The following is a 27,500-nucleotide window of genomic DNA, read 5'->3' as shown; positions in this document are numbered from 1 at the left end:
TATATATTATATATATATATATATATATATATATAATAATATATATATATAGAGAGAGAGAGAGAGAGAGAGAGAGAGAGAGAGAGAGAGAGATACTCTATATGATCTATATGATGTATGTATATGTGTATAGTATATATTATTTATATATATGGATGTATATATATTGTATATATATATAATATATATATATATATATATATATATATATATATATATATATATATGATTGTGCGTGTCAACTAGAGCACTGGAAATGTAGAATGTCCATAAGTTTCCTTTTGCAATCCACGCAAAATGGACTACATAAATACATTGTTAAAATGTGAGTCAAACGGGGTTCAAATGAATGCCAAGTAATGTTTGAATAATGATCCAAGTAGGTTTAAATGGGCATCAAACCCACAGGATAATTTGGGATCAAATATGGCATCAATTAGATTGTAGATAGGGATGAGATACGGTTTTAAGTGTAGTTCAAACATAGTTTAAATGGTATAGCATTTTTGTTTCAATTATGGTTTAAATGTCGTTTAAATGAGGATCAGTTATGGTTTAAATGTTTATTAATTATGGTTGAAATGGGGATCAGTTGCGGATTGAATAAGGATCAATTGAATTCCAAATAGGGAACAAATAAGGCTTAAGTTTGTGTCAAATACTGTTTAAATGTGTATCAATTGTGGTTTCAATACGGACGAGTTACAGGTTAGATAGGGATTAAATATGGTTTAAATGGGGATCAGTTACGGTTTAATGGGTATTAGATTTGGGTTCAATAAGGATCAATTAAAATAAAAATATGGAAGAAATAGGGTTTAAATGTAGATGAACTGCTGTCTAAATTATGATCATAATTATTAAATAGAGATAAGAAAGATAAGCAATTCCAAACAGGTAATAAATACGGTTTAAATTAGAATCAAATATGGTTTAAATAGGAATCTGTTAAGGATTAAATAAGGATCAAATAAACTACAAGCAGTGAAAAAAAATAGTTCAATTATGAATAAAATGTGATTGAAATAAGTATAGCGTTTGGTTTAAATACACACCCAATTAATTCTAATTAGATAGGGAGCAAATGCCTTTTATAAATAGGGATCAAGTAGGGATTCAGTGTCACGAAAACGTAACGAATACTCACTAGTGAACTAACTGCTGATCTGGATAGACTTCAGAATAAAAATAATGACAATGATAATAATAATCTCACGTCATTTGGCTGGTGTATTGTTCAGAAATTTATGCTCTTGGAATAATCCTTCCTAATTGTCTTCGCTGCTCGAATATTATTATTATTATTATTATTATTATTATTATTATTATTATTATTATCATTATTATTATTATTATTATTATTATTATTATTATTATTATTATTATTATTATTTATCCTCTTATGAATTGTCATCATTAGCCAGGTCGCTTTCTGATGAGAAGTAAAGTCAGCATCACATTCATTCCCGCCCTTGTGTCTTGCGAGAACCATTTGTTGCACGCGCGTGTACGTGCAAAATGCGTGCATATGTATGGGTATGTACGTGACCCTCAAATGTGGCCATTCTCAGAGAGAGAGAGAGAGAGAGAGAGAGAGAGAGAGACGTAGAAATGAATTAGACAAATCGACCTTTGCGTCGGTGCATTTGAACCCGCTATAGACCGATAGGTCTAGATCGGCCTATTCCGTTTATCGATGCTCACGCCACTTCAGTCACTGAAAATGGAGGTTCAGCTAACCCCTCCACCCCACCCTGCCCCCCCTCCCCGCGCCGGGTGCTGATCCCCTTCCGTCGTCACCAGAAGTTCTTACAAGGGGCCCCTGGCCTTTTAGTTGGCTTCCCCGGAATAGGAATCATGTATTAATTTGCATCGGCCCAAACATTTATGTCCGACTCTTTCATTCATCCAATAGTACCAACCGCGGGTGCAGTCTGGGCAACCGCTGGACATCCCTTTTCCGTCGTGTTTCACCTCCCGGATGGACGGTTACATCTGACTGATGAGGACGCGTGCGTAGAAACACGTCGATAGTTTGCGTAGACGGCTATGAATGGTATGGAGTTTAGTAAATGGCAGGGCGATTGGCGCGGGAGTGTTGGCCGCCCTGTGCGACGTCGCCATGACAACGAGGTATCGACTGGCCGCGAGTGGTGGGGTTGTCGACGATCGCCTCCCCACTTCATGATCTCAATCGATGGCGGCGCTCCATTGTGGCGAATTAGCGGGGATTTTGATGAGCTTTCTATCCCTAGGCGACACATCCCGAACGCCCTTTCGAAACGAGCCCCTGGGTGCCAGGAATCGCCTCCATTTAAAATATGGCAGGATGTAAATTTCGCGAGGCGAGATAGAGAGAGAGGGCGAGGTGGGACCTACCCCTATACCTCCTCCCTCAGTCTCTACCCGTCCCCCTCCTCGGTCCTGTAGTGGAGGGTTCCATCGTAAGCAAAGACTGGGTGTGTGAGGAACTGCCAACCAGGGCGAGTGTCGCTCCGTTCGGCCTCTTATCCACACACACAGAGTGGCCTGTTTCCAGACCGCTTTTCCAGAGCCTCATAAGACATTTTCGAGAGTGGGCCTTCTCGCGGCTCTCCATCCATCCAGAAGTGATCGTGGGAAAGACTTCGTCGCTTTGAACGGCTGCATTCCCTCGAATGTGTTGATTGATAATACACTGACCGACATTCGGTAGTTGTTTAAGCATTGTGTGAGCAGCCGTGGTTTGTGTGCACGCGGGATCTCCTCTCGTGGTTCTATTTTATTGGTTTTTATAAAACAAAATTTTGGAGCAAAGAGTAGAAGGAAATTTTTAATGTATTCCTGCACTAAGTGTCAATCCAACCACAAGAGGTAAAGTTACGTCAAACTAAAAGTGCTGCACCGTCGCATATCGGTGCTCGTGTTTTGAAAACTCCTCTGTTTTCTTTTATCCGAAGAGGATAAAAAGAAAAAGAAGAAGAAGAAGAAAAGAAAAATAATAAGTAGTAGAAACATAAGCCAGGAAAGGGAAGAAGTTGGTCTGCTAGGCGCCGGCATGTTAACCATGGAGATTGACACGGGTAAGTTAACTTATGGTGTGGCCCACTCCCTAAATTCTCTGGGTTGCTGTAAAGGAGGTATATATCCGCTGAGGGAATGAAAGAGGATTAATTAAAGAGACTGAACAGTTTATTTCTTAGATTTTCATTGAGGGAATATGAAAGTAATGTTGTTTGTCTTTTTTTTGTTTTGCATGAGTGTCTGTATAGTTTTTTATTATTTTTTTTTTTAAAGTGGTGCTACGTTGTGTGCTGCACGATGCGATAAGAGCTGGTATTTTGTCTTTGTTTACTTTCTCGTAAGTCTTCTGTATTGCCAAAGTTTGGTTATATTGCATTTTTGCCTTGGAGGCCATCATTTATCACTTAGTGTCTTTAATTTTGCCTTTTCTTACATTGCCTTGTTGTTGTGTCGAATCTCTCTCTCTCTCTCTCTCTCTCTCTCTCTCTCTCTCTCTCTCTCTCTCTCTCTCTCTCTCTCTCTCGCTATTATATATATACATTATATATATATTATATATATATATATATATATATATATATATATATATATGTGTGTGCGTGTGTGTGTGTGTCTGTGTGCGTGCGTGCGTGTGTTTAAGGGCTATATAACTTTTATACCATTATAGTCCTGTCCTGCGTCTTTGTTTATGGTATTATTAATACTATTATTTTCGACGAGTATTGATTCTGCTATCAATAATAATAATAATAATAATAGTAATAAAAAAGATACCATTGCCATTCCAAACACCACAATCGAAAGAAGATGGCCAATTATCAAATACCTTCTTTCATTCCTTGCGTCATTCATTATATTTTGCACTCTTTGCAAAAGGCGTACTAATCTTGCGTCATTCATTGCACATTGTACATTTTTCGTACTGCACATCCATTGTTACTCCCTGAGGGATGAGTCTGTAGTCATTCATTGTCCTTCTGTGGTAGAGTTTTTGGGTTTTTCATACAAAATTGAATTGTATCTTAGTCGACGAAGGATTACTCTGTATTTGTAGTGAAATTATGTGTATATATATAATATATATATATATATATATATATATATATATATATATTTACGTATATATTATATCTGTATCTACATATTCATATGTATACATGTATACGTATGTTTATAATATCCATCAGTAGTGAGGAATATATATATATATATATATATATATATATATATATATATATACACATACATATACATAATATTCATATATTATACGCACACACACTCGCATATATCAGGAGTGAGCGTAGATGTGTTTAAGAATAAGCTCGACAAATATCTAAGCTGCATCCCAGACCATCCAAGATTGGAAGATGCAAAATATACCGGAAGATGCAATAGCAACTCTCTGGCAGACATTAGAGGTGCCTCACACTGAGGGACCTGGGGCAGAACCCGAGAACAAGATGTCTCTCTCTCTCTCTCTCTCTCTCTCTCTCTCTCTCTCTCTCTCTCTCTCTCTCTCTCTCTTCCTTCCTTCCTTCCTTCCTTACCTCTAGGTCACCGAAAATCTGGCCCGAATAATGGATCTGGTATTTATATCCTCTCAGTTTCTTTTGCTCACGAAATAAAGAGAGGGGGGAGAGGAGGGGTAGCCATCGTGGCGTCTGGAAGGCAGAAGCTTTCCTCTGTCAATTGGATATTCGCACCCGACCCCAGCTTCTTAGAAAGGTCTAAGTTAGCTGGTTAATGGCGATTTTTTTTTTCTTATCTTCTCAGAATTCTCGGGAATGCGGGAAGGTGTTGGTGAGTGAAGTCATGTTCGGGTGCATTGACTGCCAAGAATGTCTTGGTACAATTGGCATATAAGAGCCTTGAATGTTTTTTATTATTATTATTATTATTAACTACTTTGTGCAGGGTTTGTGGTTGACAAACTTGAATTATCATGTTAAAACCATTAAGGAAGCATCATTTAAAGTCACCTCCCCCCCTTGAGGTGGGGAGAGGGGTGGTAATGAAAACTCATCCTGGGTAAACATGAATTAAAAAAGATAAAAATATTACTTAATAAACGCATATAAGAATTATTTGTAAGTATAGTAATATAATCAGTCTAGGAAAAGAAAAATCTTTAAACTCTACGGTGCGGCGCGTATGGTTTCAGAAACTAATCGTTCTGTGTCACCTGTGATTGCTTTCATTACTACCTTAATCTGGATTGTTATTATTATTATTATTATTATTATTATTATTATTATTATTATTATTATTATTACTGAACCAATGAACCCCGGTAACGAAGCTATAATATTGAGAATTAAAAGCCGCAGTAGAGCTAAAATATATAATTTTTTTAACATTATTGTGGTGGCTTTTTTTATTTATAATAATAATAATAATAATAATAATAATAATATAATAATAATAATTATTATTATTATTATTATTATTATTATTATTATTATTATTATTATTGCCTTTGCTGTTATTTAGATAGTGCAAAAATGATGACGGCTATGATTAGTAGAAGAAAGGAGAGAGAGAGAGAGAGAGAGAGAGAGAGATAGAGAGAGAGAGAGGAAGAGAGAGAAAAGAGAAGAGAGAGAGAGAGGTGGGGGGTGGGGGTGGGGGCTGACTGACCTAGTGCAATGGGCAAATCAACCAATGCATTGGCATTGTTCATTAATCTCGGAGCCTCATTTCTCTTTTATGAAAAGAAAAAGAAATGTATAACAAAAAAAAAAACAAAAAAAAAATCCTTCCTCCCAATTACCACTCGGCTTAAAACGAATCCATATTGGGGAACCCGGATACAAGAATTTTTTTTTTTTTTTAATTAACTGCAATTTAGAATCGTGAGCTGCTTGATATGTGTCATTTTTGTATATTTGTAACGTATTTGATGTGGAGATTTTGTCATTGTATTAGCCGTAATTAACTGCAATTTAGAATCGTCCGTCTGCTTGATATCTGTAAGATTTGTATATTTTTAGTGTATTTGAGGTTGTAATTTTGTCATTGTGTTATCCATTCATAATTTTAGTTTCGTTTAAAATGTGTTTATGATAACTTCTTGGGGTTGAAAGTCTCTTTGGACATTTAATTGGTTTCTGCAAACAATTTTCATTATAACGATGAAAATTTTTAAAGGACTTTCTCGCATAGTATTTTTTTAAAATAAATTCTTATTTTATTTGTACATTTAACCATTAGACTATATGCAAATTTCAATTTCATTTCCAGATCCATTGTTTATTTGAAAATTGCAGCTGTTAATTAAGCTGCCAGTTCATTTTCAAGCTTAGAGTTGTGCGTTGATTGTGACTTTGTTTACGAATATTGTTTTGTAATTCTTGGGTCATTTTGGCATTATTAAACTCTCTCTCTCTCTCTCTCTCTCTCTCTCTCTCTCTCTCTCTCTCTCTCTCTCTCTCTCTCTCTCTCTCTCTCTCCGTGCGATTTCCCGCTCTGCCAACGTGGCATCAGAAGAATTTATTTCTGGCGATTAGAAATTCATTTCTCGATATAATGTGTTTCGGATCCCACAATAAACTGTAGGTTCCTTTGCTAGGTAGCCAATTGGTTCCTAGCCACGTAAATAAAATCTAATCCTTCGGGCCAGTCCTAGGAAACCTGTTAATCAGCTCAGTGATCTCTCTCTCTCTCTCTCTCTCTCTCTCTCTCTCTCTCTCTCTCTCTCTCTCTCTCTCTTTATATATATATATATATATATATATATATATATATATATATATATAATATATGTATAATTAGATGTGATGCCAGGTATTCTGAAAATTTAACCTTGATACGAATACGATATCGGTGTTATGACTGATCGCATTTTCCACTCTCTCCTAATTTATTCAATCCTGTTCGTTTCCCTTTAATTATAATTGCAGCCCCTTTTAGGTGAAGGTACAATCTGTATTGTTATGAGGAATCTTCTTCGATCTCTTTCGAGATTCATTTCAGTGATTTTTTTGCAAACTCATTTAAAGTGATTCTCTCGTTTTTTTAGACATTATGGCTGGATTTACAGTCTCCATTTCAAAAATATCATCATAGTTTTCTTCGTCATATGCATAATAATCTTTATTAGAATCCTGATGTTAAAATCACTTTGCACTGTAAAAATCCTTTTGCACTCAGAACATATCACAGGAAGAATCACTTCATGTTCTCAGTTAAAATCCTTCTCTAAGAGTCATTTTGCACTGTAAGATTCCATCAGAATTAGAATCATTCCATAATAATCTCAATTAAAATCCTTTTTGTGAGATTCATATTGCACAGTAAGAACCCATCGTTGTAAGAATCATTTCATATTTGACACCCCCCCCCCCCACCCCCACCCCCAAATATTAATAACCTCAAACCTCACTAGAAGGTAGTCACATTTTTACAACCTCCCTCCCTCCCACCCCCCAGATAATAATAAACTCAAACGTCACTCGAAGTTAGAGTACCAATAAATGCATTACTCTCTCTCTCTCTCTCTCTCTCTCTCTCTCTGCCAGTGAGTTACGTCATTTGTCCTTCATAGGTTTTTTTTGTTATTTATTTTTTTTATTGTTTCGGCTGCAAACGGCTGTTTCTGCAATACTAATTAAATTGTCCCTATTGTAATATGCGCAGCCCTTCCGACCGCCATCGGCTTTTGTGTTGTGTTGTGGTCGAACCTTTTGTGTTTGTTTGTTTCGTTTTTTTTTATTTCATTTCGGATAGGGGGATAAGTTGTAGGGGGAATCCTTTGCAGTAATTGGGCAGCTTAGTTATTCGAGTTCTTCTTTATGCCGAATTTTAGTTAGGATTACTCGTTGTCTGGATTTATATTAATAATAATAATAATAATAATAATAATCCTTTTTATGATAAAATCGGTGATATTTACGTAACAAAGTTTTTCTGAGAAAAAGCTTATTGGGTTGGTGTTGTTTAGGTTTGGATATCCGGTATTTTTTTAACACTAGTGTTGCTATATATATATATATATATATATATATATCATATATTTATATATACTATTAATTATTATATAATTATATATATATATATATCTATATCTATATACATATGATATATATATATATATATATATATATATATATATATATATATATATGTAAGTGAACAGGTGTTTAATATACCTCATATATTCATTACCTAAAATTACTCATTCGAAATCGTTCCCAACAAAACCTAAGAATATCTTCAGAATTTTAAGAAAGGCCTTCTGCGTGACGAAAGGCCCAATTCTCATTCTGGAGTAACGTAACGTTACAAGAATCGTCCGTTCGTTTGTGTAAAAATTTTGCTTAGGATTTAAGCTGGGAGTTTTATTTCGAAAATAATTTAAGCATCAGAAGATCCACCTTTTAATTTCACTCTTTAGTGTTTTCGTGATAAATAACCTCCTCTATTAGGGACCGCCCCCCCGATGACGTCATAGGGCATTTTCGTCAGATATTTACGAGGTCCTCCTTGCATAATTAAGCGGACTTTCCCTCGGTGGAACCGTCCTGGACTGTATATTTATAAGTCTGGGAGTCATTCATCTCTCTCTGAGCGTCATTAAGAATTGTGATGAAGAACGTATACGAGAGAAACAAGTCAAGAATGCACCGAAAGTTTTCTCGGCGCAATCGCGTTTTCTGTACACTGTATAATAAAGGCCACCGAAAATAGATCTCTGTTTTGGTGGTCTCGGTATTTCATTGTATGAACCGCGTCCCATGAAACTCTCAGCCGGCCGTGATGGTGGCCTGTGTTGTGTTACCAGAAGCACGATCATGGCTAACTTTAAGTATCACAAGCTATCATGGAGTTTGGATATAACGGAAGTTTATCAAAATAAACCATTTTAACACTGAAGAATGCCGAGCACAACAAAAAAACTGACTGTCCAGCACAGCGGCCATAAACATCTCAAGAAATAGTAAAGAAAGATTCCCGAGCGAAAACAAACTGCTCGCTAGCTATAAAAACGCCACCGAACGCCTTCAGGTAAGTCTTCGCCAATGCCAAGGTCCATTTCATAAGAGACGGAATACGGCGCAGTCTCCCGTGTGAGTGGCTAATTCGTCAGGGCATTTCGGGGAGATACGACGGTCTTATAAACCGTTACTACTCTGGATTAGGACATGCAAAGTAGCATTTATGCTTCTGCTTTTTGTTATTTATTATTTATTTTCGTACGGCGTCTCCAGGCAGCCACGGCGCAGTCGTTTCCCTAATCGTTTATAGGTCTGCTCAGGTTGGCTGGGTTTCGTATTCAGGGCTGGTAGTCATTGGTGTGAGTAATGGTTCTCTTTGTTTATCTCCTTTTTTCGGTAAGTAGCGGTTCTCTCATTAGTTTATTTTATTTCCTTTTTGGGGTATGTAATGGTTTTTGAGATGGTAATGGTTCTGTCTTTTTAAAATTCATTTTTGAGATAGTAATGGATCTCTTGTTCATTTCATTTTTGGGACGTAGTGGTTCTTTAATTAGTTTATTTGGGGGGGGGGAGTAATGGTTCTCTTGTTTATTTCCTTTGTGGGGAAGTAATGGTTCTTTAATTATTTTGTTTATTTCTTTTTTGGGTAAGTAATGGTTCTCTTGTTTATTTCCTTTTTGGGTAAGTAATGGTTCTCTAATTAGTTTATTTATTTCTTTTTTGGGTAAGCAATGGTTCTCTTGTTTATTTTGCTTTTTGGATTAGTAATGGTTCTCTTTTTTTATTTCCTTTTTGGGTTAGTAATGGTTCTTTGAATAGTTTCATTTTTGGGTTAATTACTGGTTCTCTTATTACTAATTTATTTATTTCCTTTTTGAGTAAGTAATGGTTCTCTTATATATTTCATTATTTTCTCATGTTTCATGTTTCGTGGATTTATTGCATCATTTTCAAATGGGAAGAATGATTTCATCAGTACATATGCACAAATTCCATTCATTTTGTTTAATTTATTGAGTAAATCAGAAAAAGCAATCAGTTTGCAAATAATTCTCGCCCACATTTTCTTTGTAGAAATCGGTAATCCTTTATAGAAATCCTTTATAGTAACCCTCTGTAGAAATCTGTAAAAATTAGTCATCCTTTATTGTAGTCAGTAAGTCTCTGTAGTAATCGGTAATCTTTTACGGTAATTGGTAATCCTTTATAGAAATCAGCAACCCTCTTTAAAAATCAGTAATCCTTTACAGGAATAAGTAATCCTTTTCCGTAATCGATAAATCCTTTATAGAAACCTGGAACCCCCATACAGTAATCTGTAATCCTGTTTAGAAATCTATAATCCTCTCAGGAGCCCACGTTTCATTAGCCACCTCTTTCATTCTGCTACATGTTAAAGCTTTGGAATTCTGCTGTTGCTTCTGGTTTCCCTGACTCTTAAGTATGAGAGGCCTTAGGGTATATTTTCCCCTTTGTTTTTAAACCACGCCCATTTAATTTAATGGACCGGGATTGCATTACTTTCCCCCATGTATTTGAATTAACGCATATTCCTTTATTGCATTCTCCTTTATTATTCTGTCTCATTTAACCTAATGCGAATGAATGTAATCGAGTGAAGTTCTATTTCATTTGTTCTGACCTTTTCAACGTACGATATTAGTTGAATCCAGAGATAATCTATTTAACCTGATTTATTCTGTTTAAAGCATATTTGCTCCATCGAGCGAGTGACCTGTCAAATTCTATTCAAGTCAGAACTTCCTTTCCCCGTAAGGGGTTAGTGCCATCAGTGCACCTCATCCGATATGCTGTAGGCATTACTTAAGGTTCTTTGCAGCGTCCCTTCGGACACCCCTAGCTGTAACCCCCCTTCGTTCCTTTTACTGTGCCTCCGTTCGAGGTTTCCCTCCTGTTGCACCTTTCAGTTCTAAATGACCTCATAGGTCCCCGCGCTTGGCTTTTGGCCTAGATTTTACATTCCAATTCCAATTTGGCTTAAATTTTATGTTTCGATTCCAATTTGGCCAAAATGTTAAAATTCCATTTCCAATTTGGCCTAAATTGTATATTCCGATTCCAATTTAGCATACATCTTATGTTCCAATTCCAATTTTGCTTATAATTTGTATGCCAAATCCAGTTGGCCTAAATTTTATATTCCAATTCCAGAAATCCTTTTTTGTGAGGAATTGTTACAGACGACACTGAAAGATGTTTTAGAATTGGAATCGGAGTAAAAATTTTAGGCCAAATTGGAATTGGAATATGAAGTACAGGTCAAACTGGAATGGGAATATATAATTTAGGCCAAATTGGAATTGGAATACAAAATATAAGCCAAATTGGAATATAACATTTAGGCCAAATTGGAATTGGAACATAAAACTTTGGCCAAACTGGAATCTGAAAAAAACTTTTGGCCGAATTGGAATCGGAACATAAAATTTAGGCCCAATCGGAACGGGAATAAAAAATATAGGCCAAATTGGAATGACATATAAAATAAACGGAAAGAAAAGCCATCAAAAAGATCGTCTTCAAAAACAAAGCCGCCTCTTTACAGAGACTTTGTTTGACTTTGTGTGATTTGTGCGACTGTCAGAAGAGTGTTTTATTCCTCACCTGCTGTGGGATTTTTGAGAGAGAGAGAATGTAGTGAATGGTCTTGGACTTTTTTCCCTGTAGTTATTTTATATTTAATTGTTTGTTTTTTCTATTATGAGGGTTTCAGAAAGGAATTATAGTTTTTTTTTACTTTTTTATTTATTTAATTGTATTGTTTTAGTTCCTTTTACATGGAGAGTTTAGAATTTTGTTTACTTGTTTTTATTTTATTCATTTGTATGGTTTTAGTTCATTTTCATAGAGGTTAGATTTTTTGTAACCAAAAGTATTTTTATTCTAGAAGTATCACAGTTGCTGTCCTCACATAAGCCCTTTGAATATCCGTGGTGTAGGGCTAGCAACCCCATCCCAAAAAACTTGTTGAGAAGCTTGAAGGGCGCTTAAGAGAAACAAACAAATTATAGGTATTATCTATTTTGACGAGTACATATCGGTCGATGAATATTTGGTTAAATAGTAGGGGCTTATATAATGTGTGTGTGTTTGTGTGTGTGTAATTAATTGTAATTGCCACAGTTCCGTTTTACCTTCGCGAATTATTACATTGTCTATCAAAATCTTTCTCTCTCTCTTCTCTCTCTCTCTCTCTCTCTCTCTCTCTCTCTCTCTCTCGTACTCGCTTCCTCCCTCCCTCTCTCTCTCTTAATAATTCACATGCCCATTTTTGCCCCTCGCTCTTCCCAGAATCCGAGGGAACAGCAGAAGCAGCATAACCCCCCCCCCCCTCCTCCTCCTTAGTCGGTCATGTATTTTCACCTCATAATTCGAGGCTCAGGTCACATCCGCTTCGCTTGAATGCGAAGGGCGGCAGCGGAGCATTCTTCTCCTCCTCACGGTGCACTGTAGGCATTACGTAAGCTCCGTTACACATTTAGGGGATTTTCACGGCTAATTTTCCTCTAGGCGCTGCATGACCTCACAGGTCCCAGCGCTTGGCCTTTGCCTAAAATTCCAATCCAATTTTCTTCCAGTGTTGGGTTTTTCTGGTATTATTATTATTATTATTATTATTATTATTATTATTATTATTATTATTATTATTATTGTTAGGAAGGAGTCCTTCCCTGAGGGCAGTAGCATTGAATATTATTATAGCTGTTTTAACGGCATTTAATTTATATAGAATCTTCTCAGTTCTTCTTATTATAAAGATATATGGTTTATTATTATCATTATTATTTTTTTTTATTAAACGTAATTGCTGCTTCAGCTGCCTTAATTTTATAAAGGTTCTTCTTTATTTTTCTAATTATTGTTTTCTCATTGTTGCTTAACTTGTGAGCAACGCACCGAAGGATGGCATGTCTCAAATAGGTAATAGTCAAAGTCGATTGAATTTAACTTATTATTATTATTATTATTATATTATTATTATTATTTTATTATTATTTTATTATTATTATTATTGAACACAATGGCCGTCTGGATGAAGTTGAGCTTATATTGCAATTTGTCAGTCTCTCGAATGAGTTGCTTTGCAACAGCAGGTAAATTATGTAACAGCTGTCCAAAGTTAATTTATTCCATAACATTTCGGTACGTAGTACTCTCTACCATTTACTGAAGGGTGAATGAGATAATAATAATAATGTTGTTGTTGTTGTTGTTGTTGTTGCGCAGAAATTCACAATACCGTGATTAAACTGATGTACAATTAAAAAAATCCACAAATGTATGAATAAATTGTAATATTTCCAAAAAATGAGAAGTTGTTCCTCAGTGTTTATTATTATTATTATTATTATTATTATTATTATTATTATTATTATTATTATTATTATTGACAATTAAAAGCCACAGTAGTGTTAAAAATATATTTTTGTACAAGGTTAAAAATTACTGGCTTTCAGTTGTCAATATTATAGCATCGTTACGGAGGTTCCTTAGTTCATTATTATTATTATTATTATTATTATTATTATTATTATTATTATTGCTCTATCACAGTCCTCCAATTCGACTGGGTGGTATTTATAGTGTGGGGTTCCGGGTTGCATCCTGCCTCCTTAGGAGTCCATCACTTCTCTTACTATGTGTGCCGTTTCTAGGATCCCACTCTTCTGCATGAGTCCTGGAGCTACTTCAGCCTCTAGTTTTTCTAGATTCCTTTTCAGAGATCTTGGGATCGTGCCTAGTGTTCCTATGATTATGGGTACGATTTCCACTGGCATATCCCATATCCTTCTTATTTCTATTTTCAGATCTTGATACTTATCCATTTTTTCCCTCTCTTTCTCTTCAACTCTGGTGTCCAATGGAATATATTGCGACATCAATGAGTGATACTTTCTTCTTGACTTTGTCAATTAACGTCACGTCTGGTCTGTTTGCACGTATCACCCTATCCGTTCTGATACCATAGTCCCAGAGGATCTTTGCGTGATCGTTTTCTATCACTCCCTCAGGTTGGTGCTCGTACCACATATTACTGCAAGGTAGCTGATGTTTCTTGCACAGGCTCCAGTGGAGGGCTTTTGCCACTGAATCATGCCTCTTTTTGTACTGGTTCTGTGCAAGTGCCGAGCATTCGCTTGCTATGTGGTTTATGGTTTCATTTTTCGTATTGCACTTCCTACATATGGGAGAGATGTTATTTCCGTCTATCGTTCTTTGAACATATCTGGTTCTTAGGGCCTGATCTTGTGCCGCTGTTATCATTCCTTCAGTTTCCTTCTTTAGCTCTCCCCTCTGTAGCCATTGCCATGTGTCATCGCTGGCTAGTTCTTTAGTCTGTCTCATGTATTGTCCGTGCATTGGTTTGTTGTGCCAGTCCTCTGTTCTGTCTGTCATTCTCCTGTCTCTGTATATTTCTGGGTCTTCGTCTACTTTTATTAGTGCTTATTCCCATGCACTCTTTAGCCACTCTTCTTCACTGGTTTTCAGATATTGCCCCAGTGCTCTGTTCTCTATGTTGACGCAGTCCTCTATACTTAGTAGTCCTCTCCCTCCTTCCTTTCGTGTTATGTATAGTCTGTCCGTATTTGCTCTTGGGTGTAGTGCTTTGTGTATTGTCATATGTTTCCTGGTTTTCTGATCTATGCTGCGGAGTTCTGCCTTCGTCCATTCGACTATTCCTGCGCTGTATCTGATTACTGGCACTGCCCATGTGTTTATGGCTTTTATCATATCTCCGGCGTTGAGTTTTGACTTAAGTATCGCCTTGAGTCTCTGCATATATTCTTTCCTGATCGTGTCCTTCATCTCTTGGTGTTTTATATCCCCTCCTTCCATTATTCCCAGGTATTTGTATCCTGTCTCATCTATGTGTTTGATGTGCTCCCATCTGGTAGCTTTATCCCTTCAGTTCTCGTTACTTTGCCTTTTTGTATGTTGACTAAGGCGCATTTTTCTATTCCAAACTCCATTCTGATGTCCCCAGATACAATCCTTACAGTCTGGATTAGGGTATCTATTTCCTTGATGCTCTTACCATACAGCTTGATGTCGTCCATGAACATCAGATGGTTGATACTGTTGCCTCTTTTCTTGAGTTGGTACCCGGCATCCATCTTCTGTAGTACTTTTGTCATGGGAATCATGGCTACTACGAAGAGTAGTGGGGGGCAGTGAGTCGCCCTGGAAGATCCCTCTCCTGATATTAACCTCTGCTAGTTTTATTCCAGAGCTTGTAAGTATTGTATTCCAGTTGCGCATTGTATTTTTAAGGAAGCTGATGGTGTTTTCCTCAGCCCCATATATTTTCAGGCATTCTATTAGCCATGTGTGTGGTATCATGTCGAAGGCTTTTTTATAGTCTATCCATGCCATGCTTAGGTTGGTTTTCCTTCTCCTACTGTTCTTCATTACCATTTTGTCTATCAGGAGCTGGTCTTTTGTGCCCCTACACTTCCTTCTGCAGCCTTTCTGTTGGTGGGGGATGGTGTTTGTCTCCTCTAGGTAGTTGTATAGCCTTTCACTGATGATACCTGTTAGCAACTTCCACATTATTGGTAGGTAGGTGATAGGCCTGTAGTTACTGGCTATATTTCCCTTACTCTTGACTTTTTGTACCAAGGATGTTCTTCCTGTGGTCATCCATTTGGGTGCATGGTGATTTGAGATACAATGCTGGAGTTGTTCTGCTATTCGTGGGTGTAGGGCCTTGATTATTATTATTATTATTATTATTATTATTATTATTATTATTATTATTATTATTATTATTATTATTATTATCATCCTTTCCTCTCTCCCTCTCTCTCAATGAATGTCCAATAACTTGAAACGTCGTATTTCCATCAACAATGTATCTCTACTTCTTCGAATACGTAGAAAAACTTTCTCTAGAAGAGTTATAGAAGTTGAGTTTTGCGACTGAGGGTCTGGTCGTAAACTCCTGAGACTTGGATCAACCATATTCTTGTACTATTTCTTCTGCCAAGAAGGTCAGGTTTCATCTGGCCAGTTTGTTTGTTTGTTAGTTATGTAACTTTTGTGAGAGATAGGAATGGAACTCTACGCCTTTTAGGATTATTCAGCCTTGTAGGAGGTTTGCAACGGAAGAATTTCATTTAACCTCCTTTGGTGGCTTCGAAGATGTTTTCGTTTTACGGAAAGTAATGTCCATATTTTCGGTAATTCACGGAATGGAGCAATTATTTGTAATTTATGGAAAGTTAACAATGAAAGGGCTGCAGCGTGAGCGATAATCCCATACTGATATTATTTTTTATGAATCTATTACTTTTTACTAAGTAATAATAATTAACTTTCCGCCTCTCATTGAAAAAAAAAAAATTTTTTTTGAGAGAGTAGAAATATAAGAACTATAACTCAGTAGCCTCTTTGAGGATCTTAATAATAATAATAATAATAATAATAATAATTAATAATAATAATACAGTTTTTATTGAAAATAATGGCTATTTCAGCAGCGTTTATTTTGTATAGAAGTTTCTCTATTCTTCTTATTTCTGACTTTTCTTCTGTACTCAAATTGCCTATTAAAACGCCAAATGGGGGACTCATGCTTTAATAGCCAATTTGAGTACAGAAGAAAAGCCAGTAATAAAAAGAACAGAGAAAATTCTAAAAAAAATTAAATGCGGCTGAAATAGCCATTATTTTCAATAAATCTGCATTAATGAAGGTCTTCTTCCAGCGTAATAATAATAATAATAATAATAATAATAATAATAATAATAATAATAATGATACCCTTTATAGATATCACGGAAAACAGGTTCATTTGCATTCCTAGTTTCGATTTCATACTCATTTTACGTAATTTTTTTTTTACCCCTAAGTGGACCTTCATAAATTTCATAAACAACGACATACATTCGGACAGACCTTATACACAGACGCGCTCGTAAAATAAATTTTTTTTTTAATAAATAAATAAATAAATAAACGTGTTGGTCGTATTCGGTACAATAAATTTCAATAAATTTTACCGAATAAATTCTGGTTTATCATTGGGAATTAGGTCGACTACGTCACGCCCAGGGTTAGATTAGCTAGTGCGAAAAATAATGTGAGTGAGTTGATGCTCTTATTAAATGTTTAGTCATTTTTTAATTCATGAAAGCTGTAAATAACTTTTTTTTTTAGGATATGAATATTCATTGAGTGTTTTTTGTATCTGCAGCCTTCATCAAAGCTTTGGATTTCTCTCCCTGTTTCTGTGCTTTCTGACTTTTATTGCGTGCCTTTGTTTTCCTCGGGGCTGGGCTAGAAAAGGGAGCTAGGTTGGCCATTCCACTGGCTCTGGCACTTCAGAAAAACCTTACTTCGCATTTACGGAGAGAATGAAATACGCAGTTTTTTTTTTCTTTTTATTCTCTCCAGACAAACCCCCCCCCCCTCCTACCTCTCTCCCTCAACCCTTCCTGCCTCCTGCATCCCCCTCCCCCTCCTTTCCTGTATTCTTCCCCTTCCCACCATTTGAATAATTCAGGACGAACCCCATAAATGAATTAGAGACGCTCCTCCTACCCCCCCTACCCCCGCCCCCAGCCCTCTACCCACAGAGGTACCTACCAGCCACACCCCCTCTCCCCCACCCCACCCCCGCCTCACCCAGCGCTGTCGCACCATTTGATATCAATACGACAAATGAACTATTTTGTTTTTTGTGTGCTCGGATAATATCGTTAATCGAGAATATATATATACGTGAGAACAGAGGCCTCACGCGGTGCGCAGAGGTATTTGATAACGAAATTGAATAGTTCTGTGACATTGTAATGAGTTTTGTATTCTATTATTTTTATTTATTTATTTGATTTTTTTTCAATGCTCTCGTCTGTCACTCTAGAAATGGACGGCATATTCGGAACGGTTTGGAAAGTTTGTAGGCTAATCTGATGCATATCTTTCGCTTTTGTTTTTGGGAGGTCTGTTGTTGGCCCGCGTGTTGCCCAATTTTAGTCCTTTTGCAAAATTTTTTTTTGTTATGGAGATATGTCGGAATAGTAAAAAAAAAATTGTATTTGCTACTTATATAAAAGAATTAATATAATTATGAATAACAAGTGATTAGAGAAATGAAGAGGAAGCCATTATCTCCATTCATGTCACTTCATTTTTTTTTAAGTGTTCTTCATTTGTTCCGACTTAAGCTTCTGTTATACATTGCATTCACGTGAATATTTTCCGCTTGTTATTAATTGAGACCGTTACGCCCGATATAGACTTTCTGCAGCGACTGTCAGGAACACTTGGGGTGAATGACAGATTAATTCGTCAGGTCAGCAGGTCACGATAACCGCTGTAAGGCAAACAACTAATTAGCAGATTAAAATGATGACTGTAATCTAGCAATGTTGAGTTGATTGGATGAGTAGAGAAACAATATTTTAAATTTTGTTCATCGTGGTTAGATATAGGAATTAATCTCCTGTGGCCTATGACTGCTATGGGATTGTTACAGTTTATTGTGTGTATATTTTTAGCTGTTCATATATTTATGGATTTATATGCAGTACATCCGTTAACAAAAATAAATTGTTATCTATCATTAGCGATTGCTTCAAAGAAACAGCAGACAACAGTCATTGCAATATAATTCTCTCTCTCTCTCTCCACCCAGAAAGCGCCTCTAAACTGCATATCTCTAAAAATGATACAGATTCTCCAAGGTTGCATTCTTATCAGTGTCAACGAAATGGTCTGTTCTGCAGAATATGCAAATTTGCCTTTAATACCTGACAGAGCTTCGACTTGACCCAATTTCGGCTTGGGGCTTCGTTTCATGGTTCCCAAATGGGTCATTACTCCGGGTAACACACACACACACACACACACACGCACGCACTCCCTCTCTCTCTCTCACACAACTTGCTTAAACGTTGTTGGTTGGTCAGGGCAGAGATCCAGTATTGATTTTCCTAAATGGGGTCTTCTCTCCTGGAATTCCCAGGTTTACGGGAGTTTCAATATTGTTGTTATTGCTTACTTACTGTGGCGTTATTATAACTTATGATTTTTATCATTATCATCTCTTTGCTGTGATAATTTATGTGGGGTTATTGTAACTTTCCTTTTTGCTTTATTGGCTTATTATTATTATTATTATTATTCCTATTGTTATCATTATTATTAAGGATTAGTTTATTCAGACCTCTAAGCGTAATAAAGGCTCTTCTCGGGCTTATATATATATATATATATATATATATATATATATATATATATATATATATATATAAATAAATATATAATATATATATATATATTTATATGCATATATTATTTATGCAAATGTATATATATATATATATATATATATATATATATATATAATATATATATATATATATATATGTGTGTACACAATACTACATACATACATACATACTAACATGAACATTTAGATTAATACTGAACCGGAGTTATTTCATAGTTGAAAAGTTAGCATTTCATCCCTCGCATGTTACATGATCATAAATGATAATCCATTTTATGGCACTTTGCTCTCTTTCTTGGATCCAAAGAAGTTGTGAGGAAGTTTTTGGAAGTTTTTTTTTTCCCCATCACTGCCTGGATAAGATTTAGAAGACGTCAGTAATTGGATGTCTGAGAGCAATCCTTTTCTTGACGGCTTTTCGGCTTTTTTTTTTTTTTTTCCTCATCAGAGTTTCATGACTCAAATAGTTTCTTTTGCAGTTAGTTTATGCTTCTTAGAGCTCGTGCAACACGTACATACACACGTGTATATATATATATATAGAGATATATATATATATCTATATATATTTATGTATATATATATATATATATATATATATATATATATATATATATATATATATATATATATATATGGATATGGGAAGCGTTGCTATCAACCAACATACAACAAGGAGCTGCTGAAGGAGACGTCATGTACCAGTAATTGTCCATTTATTAAACAAGCTGACGTTTCGAGGACACAGCCTCATTTTCAAAGCTGAAAAACGTAATTATAATATATAAAAGACTTAAGAATTAAGAAATTTACAATTTAAAAATTTTTACACTTTAAACAAACAAAAATAAAAAAATAAAAAAAAAAAACTTAAAATGCAACAGACAGAATGAAAGAAATAGACCGCTACCTTTCAGGACGGGAACCAAGGACCTAATGACATAAAAAAACAGAGACAGGGGCAGGTACCTGTCCTTGAGTGTGCCCCTGTCTCTGTTTTTTATGTCATTAGGTCCTTGGTTCCCGTCCTGAAAGGTAGCGGTCTATTTCTTTCATTCTGTCTGTTGCATTTTAAGTTTTTTTTTTTAATTTTTAATTTTTTAATTTTTTTTTTGTTTAAAGTGTAAAAATTTTTAAATTGTAAATTTCTTAATTCTTAAGTCTTTTATATATTATAATTACGTTTTTCAGCTTTGAAAATGAGGCTGTGTCCTCGAAACGTCAGCTTGTTTAATAAATGGACAATTACTGGTACATGACGTCTCCTTCAGCTCCTTGTTGTATATATATATATATATATATATATATATATATATATATATATATATATATATATATATATATATATATGCATGTTTTTATATGTCACTCAGCTATTGCCTTCGGCGCTACTTTGTAAACTTTGTTCCCTTTTAACGCCTTTTCCTTCTATGCTTTCATTATGTAAATACTTTTACTTTTTTTTATACTTACATTTTTTTTATACCCGAGTCTCTTTTTTTTAACTTTTATTATCTCATTTGTAGCTTCGAAAATGGGACGGATGGTCCTGAAACGTCAGCAGAATAAAATACATAAAGAGGAAATAAAAAGGAATTGTCTTCCACCCCAAACTCACTGATATATATTATTATTATTATTATAAGTCCCTTCCACCTGTTAGGGGAGGTGGTTTCAGAAGACCAATGGCAGTGGTGGGGTCAGTGCCTCATTCAATAATTTAACCACTGAATCGAGGATGCACCTCTGTGGCGAGAGGGTCCATCGACCTGCCCTTTGAGGAGTTCGTATTTGTCACAGAAATCTTATAAAAACAAGGCGTGATCCGACCTCCAGCTTACTCGGGACGCGTCCAAGATTTTCCCCTCATGCGTAAGTGTAAACATTATATTCCTAACTTAACATAAATCAAAACTGCCCTTTGAGGAGTTCGTAATTCTGTCCACAAGAAAAATCTTAAAGGAACAGAAAAAGGCATGAACCTTCCGATCCTCTAGTCTTACTCGGGAGGCGTCCAAGATTTTCCCCTCATGTGTAAGTTTTAAGCATTATATTTCGTAACTTAACATAAATTAAAACGTGCTAAAATCTAAGGTCAGAGAGAGCCTTGTTTCACCAACGAAAATTAAAATAAATAAGCTATATTTTATGAGAAATCAATTTTCTTTACATATTAATACATGCACATTATTTTTAAAATTTTCATATCAATAAATCAATCATAAATATCAAATCCTAAAATCCCTGTATCTTTAACACAAAGCAAACCACCTTTTTCAGACCCTTTTAGGCTTCCCCATACACCTTTCCTATCCCCCCCACAACAACAAAGTGCTTTGTAGGCTTACTTCAAACAGCAAAGAAGTTCAGAATATTTCAACGCATGTCAAAGTATTGTCACAAGTTGTGGATAGTTTGAACTTGCTTTCAACAGTTGATTGATTCTGTTTCTGGGGAACATGGGTCCCCTCTCTTGACCAGGCCCGGAGGAGGCAAGGCAAAGAGGAAGAGAGAAAATATTGAGATTTCCTGACGTCTCCCTTAGTATTATTGTTATTATTATTATTATTATTTATTATTATTATTATTATTATATTATTATATTAAAAATCAAGTCAGTATAAATCCATTCAAACCTTTAAATGATCCCATATCTCGCAACGTCAGCCTTAATCCACAGTAATCCACGGGAGTCAGGGAAGCGCGTCTGACGCTGCCCTAGGACTCAAGTTGGGTGTTCCTAATCCCTCTGGATTGGCCCTGTTGGATTCGGCCGTTCAGACCCATTGGATTTAAATCCCCCTTCCGCCCCCCTCCTACCCTCCGGCAAGCCTTTGCTTCTCGTAAATCTCGGGGTCTCGCCCAGACTACGCTGGAAATTCCGACGGAAGGGCGGGAATGACAAAAAATATTGTAAAAAAAAAAGACGCACACACACATTATATAGTATATATATATATATATATATATATATATATATATATATATATATATATATATATATTATATATATATATATATATATATATATATAATATATCATCATATTAGTGACTCAAAGCGAAAGAGAGAGAGAGAAAGAGAGAGAGAATTTAATCCGTGTGGTGTTCACCACGTCCCTGCCCAACCACATTTGCCTTACTGCCAGGTATATAATTCTTTCCCCCAGTCGCGCCTCAGTGGCGTGGTCGGCATGGTGTTGGCGTGCCACCTCGGTGACCCGCGAATTTGATTCTCGGGCATTCCATTGAGGTGTGAGAGATGTGTATTTCTGGTGATAGAAGTTCACTCTCGACGTGGTTCGCAAGTCACGTAAAGCCGTTGGTCCCGTTGCTGAATAACCACTGGTTCCATGCAACGTAAAAACACCATACAAACAAACCAACAAACAAACAAACAATCCTTCCCCCAATTTACAGACGCTCAGTGGATTTTAATAAACCGTTGCTGTTTGCGAAGGAATTTTAATTCTAATAAAAATAGCAGAAAAACATCCTAACATCATAAATTGCTAACTGGAAATAGTTTGCACATTTTGCGCGAGGCTTCAGCCAAGTCGTCCTTTTTTGGGGGGATGGGGGGGTAGGAGGACGAGATAACCAAGAACTTGTGCAAACGACCTGATATTTATATGTGGGGCACGGAAGATGAAATCTGGACTTGATTAAGGATTTGCCTGTTTACTCCCCCGGCAATTTTCGTCCTACGCCGGTGACGTCAGGGGATATATCTCTTCTCTCTCTCTCTCTCTCTCTCTCTCTCTCTCTCTCTCTCAGGCACCAGGACATCATGAATTACTCTCTCTCTCTCTCTCTCTCTCTCTCTCTCTCTCCTCCTCCGGCACCAGGACATCATGAATTACTCTCTCTCTCTCTCTCTCTCTCTCTCTCTCTCTCGACAAATATCTAAACTGCATCCCAGACCATCCAAGATTGGAAGATGCAAAATATACCGGAAGATGTACTAGCAACTCTCTGGTAGACATTAGAGGTGCCTCACACTGAGGGACCTGGGGCAACCCGAACAAGATGTAAGGTCTGTAAGGTCTCCATTAACTACTGCCTCTAGAAGGAGATTGATAAGCTTAATAAGGAGTCAACTGAGCAGATGTTCCCCCCCCAAAAAAAAAAAAAAAAAAAAACAAAAAAAAAAAAAAAAAAAAAAAAAAAAACGATCATGATAAGGCAAGAGGAAAGTCGGCAGCTTTGAAAGGTTCAGAACAGAAACCTTAATATAGCTAGGCCATTAAACCTTCGCTCCCGAATTACAGTAACATACCTTCGATGCAAATTGCGGGTGCAGGAGTCGATGATGCGGATTACGCATTGATGGAATTATCAGATATTGAAATGAGAGAGAGAGAGAGAGTTACAAGGATTAGGATGTCTCAAAGACTTGTTAGTCCATCCTAAGAGGAGACATCATGCGCTCACTTATCTGTAAGAGCAGGTTTTGCTGTTCATTCACAGTGTCCTACTCATGATTTTGTCTAGCTTTCTTTTAAACACTTCCACACTGTTGCTGTCTACAAATAGTGAATAGTTGTTGATATACTAGTTTCTGTGTGTGTGTGTGTGTGAGAGAGAGAGAGAGAGAGAGAGAGAGAGAGAGAGAGAGAGAGAGAGAGTTGTAGACGTAATATTTGCTATTAAAGAGAATGAGTGACTAGTTGTTGATATACTAGTTTCTCTGTATGTGTGTATGTGAGAGAGAGAGAGAGAGATAGAGAGAGTTGTAGACGTAATATTTGCTATTAAAGAGAATGAGTGACTAGTTGTTGATATACTAGTTTCTCTGTATGTGTGTGTGTGAGAGAGAGAGAGAGAGAGAGAGAGAGAGAGAGAGAGAGAGAGAGAATATTGCCTGAGAAAGAGATTTATTGAGAGATAAGGGAACGAGAGAGGGAGAAAGAACGAATTAAAATCATTCATATGGCAGAGAAAGAGACTCCGCGTATTTGTCTGTGGATGGTGGATAGGTGGGGATGGGGGGAGTGGGGTAGGGAGCTTTGGGAAGGTCGTAGACAGGTGGGATGGGGGATGGGGGGTGGGTCTGTAGGTGTGGCGTAACGGGCATTAATCAGATCAGCCGGCGATTATGAAAATGAATATGATGTTGGTCGGTGTCAGTCAATAGATCATGTCAGGGTGTAGCTATAGTTGGTATTTGCAGACCTGTGGGTGTGATACACTGTTTGCACGCACAAACACCGGCTCATAAATCGTTTGTGTATTTTGTGAGTTTTATGAGGTTATCCGCGGAGTGTCACTGTTATGCTGGGTGTGAGTTATAAAGGTGTTATCACCTACAGTTTTCCTGGCGCCGCACAATGAGGGCAGCACTGACGTTCATGTGACGTGGTGGTCTCCTTCAGACATGTGCAATAATAATAATGTAATCGTTATAATAAGGGTAAAAACAATAATAGTATGGATATATTTAATTTAACCGTGATAGCTACAGGTCAGTGGGAATGAGCTCCACTGAACCTGTTGTCAACTATAAGCCCACTAATAATAATAATAATAATAATAATAATAATGTTTGATCAGTTAAAAGCGTATGCTGTATCGCCGTTAGTGTGTGAATGAAACAAAGAAAAACAAACAAAAGCTAGACGAAATTGATATTGGAATGACACAGAAGGGCTTGGGAAGATACCAGTGTGAAAATGAATGAGGCTTTTCCAAAATAGCGATAATTGGGCTTTGAAAAGTCTGATGCTTTGGACCGAACAGGTGTTACAGGAATTAGCTTGAGTGTGAAACTTTAAAAAAAAAAAAAAAAATTATAACTGGCGTTAGTTTGAAGTCTAAAACTTTCACAAGAGCACTAATCACTGGTTTTAGTGTGTGTGTGAAAAGTGGTTTTAGTGTGAGTGTGAAGTGAAAACTGGTTTTAGTGTGAGTCTGAAAAGTGGTTTTAGTGTGGGTGTATACTGAAAACTGGTTTTAGTGTGTGTGTGAAAAGTGGTTTTAGTGTGAGTGGTAAGTGAAACGTTGGCTGGAACTCTTAGTATTAATCTTTGGGTTCCAGTCTTTAATCTGGGACACATATTATTGGCCCCATTTTGAGTTTAAAGGTTTTGATAAAGCCCCCCTATTACTTGCCTTTGAGTTTGAAGCTTTGACAGATCTACTTAATATCGGCCTTTGAGTCTGAGGCTTTGATAGATCCACTTAAAGAATAAGCCTGTGATTGGTCTTTGAGTCTAGGGCATTATTCACAAAGCCACTTATCACTTATCTTTGAGGCTGAGGCTTTGACAAGGCCACTTATTATCTCAAAGTCTTAGGCTTTTACAAGACCACTTAGGCCTACGCTAAGGCTTTGACAAGGCCACGTATTATCTGCAAGTCTTAGGCTTTTACAAGACCACTTAGGCCTACGCAGAGACTTTACATAAGCCACAGGCTGAGACTGAAGCTTTACCGAGAAAACTAATCATTACTGGTCTTTAGAATGTTCATCTCGGTGAGACCACACACGACCGACCTCCGTGGGATATAAAAACTGGCAAGATGGCATCTCCGAAGATCTCCCAAGATGGCATCTCCCAAAAATGACAGATATCTACCTTCCCTTCGTCTCTCCGGCCCCCTCCCTCGGTGGACCGAACGACCCAAGGGGTTTCAAACTCTTTGAGGGCTTGTGGGAGCTCCCGAAAATCATCAGAGGAAAAACACTGAGGAGAAGAAATGCGTTTCGTCCCAGGCCGGACCTTCAAGGTCCGTGGCACTAAAGTTGTACTCTCTCTCTTCTCTCACTCTCCTCTCACTCTCACTTTTCGTGGAAGGAAGAGGCTGCTGGCGGGGAGGAAAGAAGGTCTTTGATCTCCTAGAAATGATATAGAAGGAGTTGAGAGGACACGAATAAATTGTTGGTCAGAAGGCATCGTTTTATATTAGAGGGAAATCTGTCTAAATAATTCCCATTATATCAAACAAAACACCCAAGCACTTGGCTATCATGATTTCTCAGACATTTCGTTCACAAAACGTAAACGTTGATAAGTCAATAAACGTTAATAAGTTGATGAGGATTCTTGGTCATTTATCAAACGTTAATGAACATGGAAACGCAGTCTATTAGACTTGCATGTTAATAACAATCAATACGTTTTTACCCTTTTCATATCAAAGCAACATCCCAGTGAATGTCACTTGACAAGAGTTTCCATTAAGTGAACCACAGAACCTCTCTCTCTCTCTCTCTCTCTCTCTCTCTCTCTCTCTCTCTCTCTCTCTCTCTCTCTCTCTCTCGTCGTCGCTAACAAGTTCCGTTGGAAGTCGGGCCGCCTAATGAATCCGGCTTTATTGAATCAAAGGGAGGCCCTCTTTCTTATCTAAGCCCATATTGGATTGAAGAATCCCTATTTCATTTACTTCGGGGTTACGCCAGAGCCTACGCAGAAAAAGGGAAGGTATTTATTAACTTTACGCTATTTATATGTACGTATGTATGTATGTATGCACTTTACATGTATATCTATATGCGTATATGTATGTACGTTTATATATTTATGTGTATTTATGCATGTATATATGTATACATATTTATATTATATATATACATGTATACATTTTTAAAGCGTATGTGTACTATTGAGTAATATATAGTTAAATATTTACAAATATACGAATATCTTGAAGTTATTTATGTAGTATACAATTTTAAAGTGTACGCGTATAATCGGGTAATATACACAGATAAATATTTATAAATAAATATACATATATCATGAAGGTACTGCGTTCTTGAAATATATAGAAAATATGCAAATAAAAAATACTGGGTGGTTAGAAGACTAATGTTTGTAAATTTTTAATGAATAGTCACCCACTAAGATTAACCATATACTTCGAAATCCATAGACGTCGAAAGTAACAAAATATCTCATGAATATCCTATGAATACCTTCTGCCCTGAATACCTTCTGCCCTGGTTGTCAGAATGACCTCGTCTACGCCCTCTTGTTTTGTTGATGCAATTAAAATACTCGGTAGTTTGTTTTTACATCATTTTTACTCTCGTTCTTTTCTGGTCCCAACTGCGACCCACGGCAGTTGGCTGACAACTCGAACGGCTATTCTTCCCCTATCGTGAGGTTGAAAATAGGACTTCGGTCCGTCAGGTTGTGAGTTGAATGGACTCACAACTGCGCCACGAGGCATACTGTTGCCATGCACCTCTGTTGAAATCATTATTGGGAAGAGAGAGAGAGAGAGAGAGAGAGAGACGGGAATGGGTATAAACTACTGATTGAATGAAGGAAAAACCTGTTTTTAAAGCTAACTGACCAC

The 27,500-nt window shown here is 36.7% G+C and overlaps 1 protein-coding gene across 1 annotated transcript in view; it reads left to right on the top strand.

Annotated features, from left to right (window-relative positions):
• Nucleotides 1–2,205: 2,205 nt before the first annotated feature.
• LOC135219139 (uncharacterized) overlaps nucleotides 2,206–27,500 on the top strand; it is a 264,385-nt gene continuing 239,090 nt past the window's right edge. The window contains 1 exon segment of the mRNA XM_064255640.1: nucleotides 2,206–3,062. The gene's annotated coding sequence lies outside the window, so the exon portion shown is untranslated.

The sequence above is a fragment of the Macrobrachium nipponense genome, chromosome 19, assembly GCF_015104395.2.
Source record: "Macrobrachium nipponense isolate FS-2020 chromosome 19, ASM1510439v2, whole genome shotgun sequence".
Lineage (NCBI taxonomy): Eukaryota > Metazoa > Arthropoda > Malacostraca > Decapoda > Palaemonidae > Macrobrachium > Macrobrachium nipponense.
Note: the sequence above shows the minus strand (reverse complement) of the source record. Positions and strands in the feature narration are given on the sequence as shown.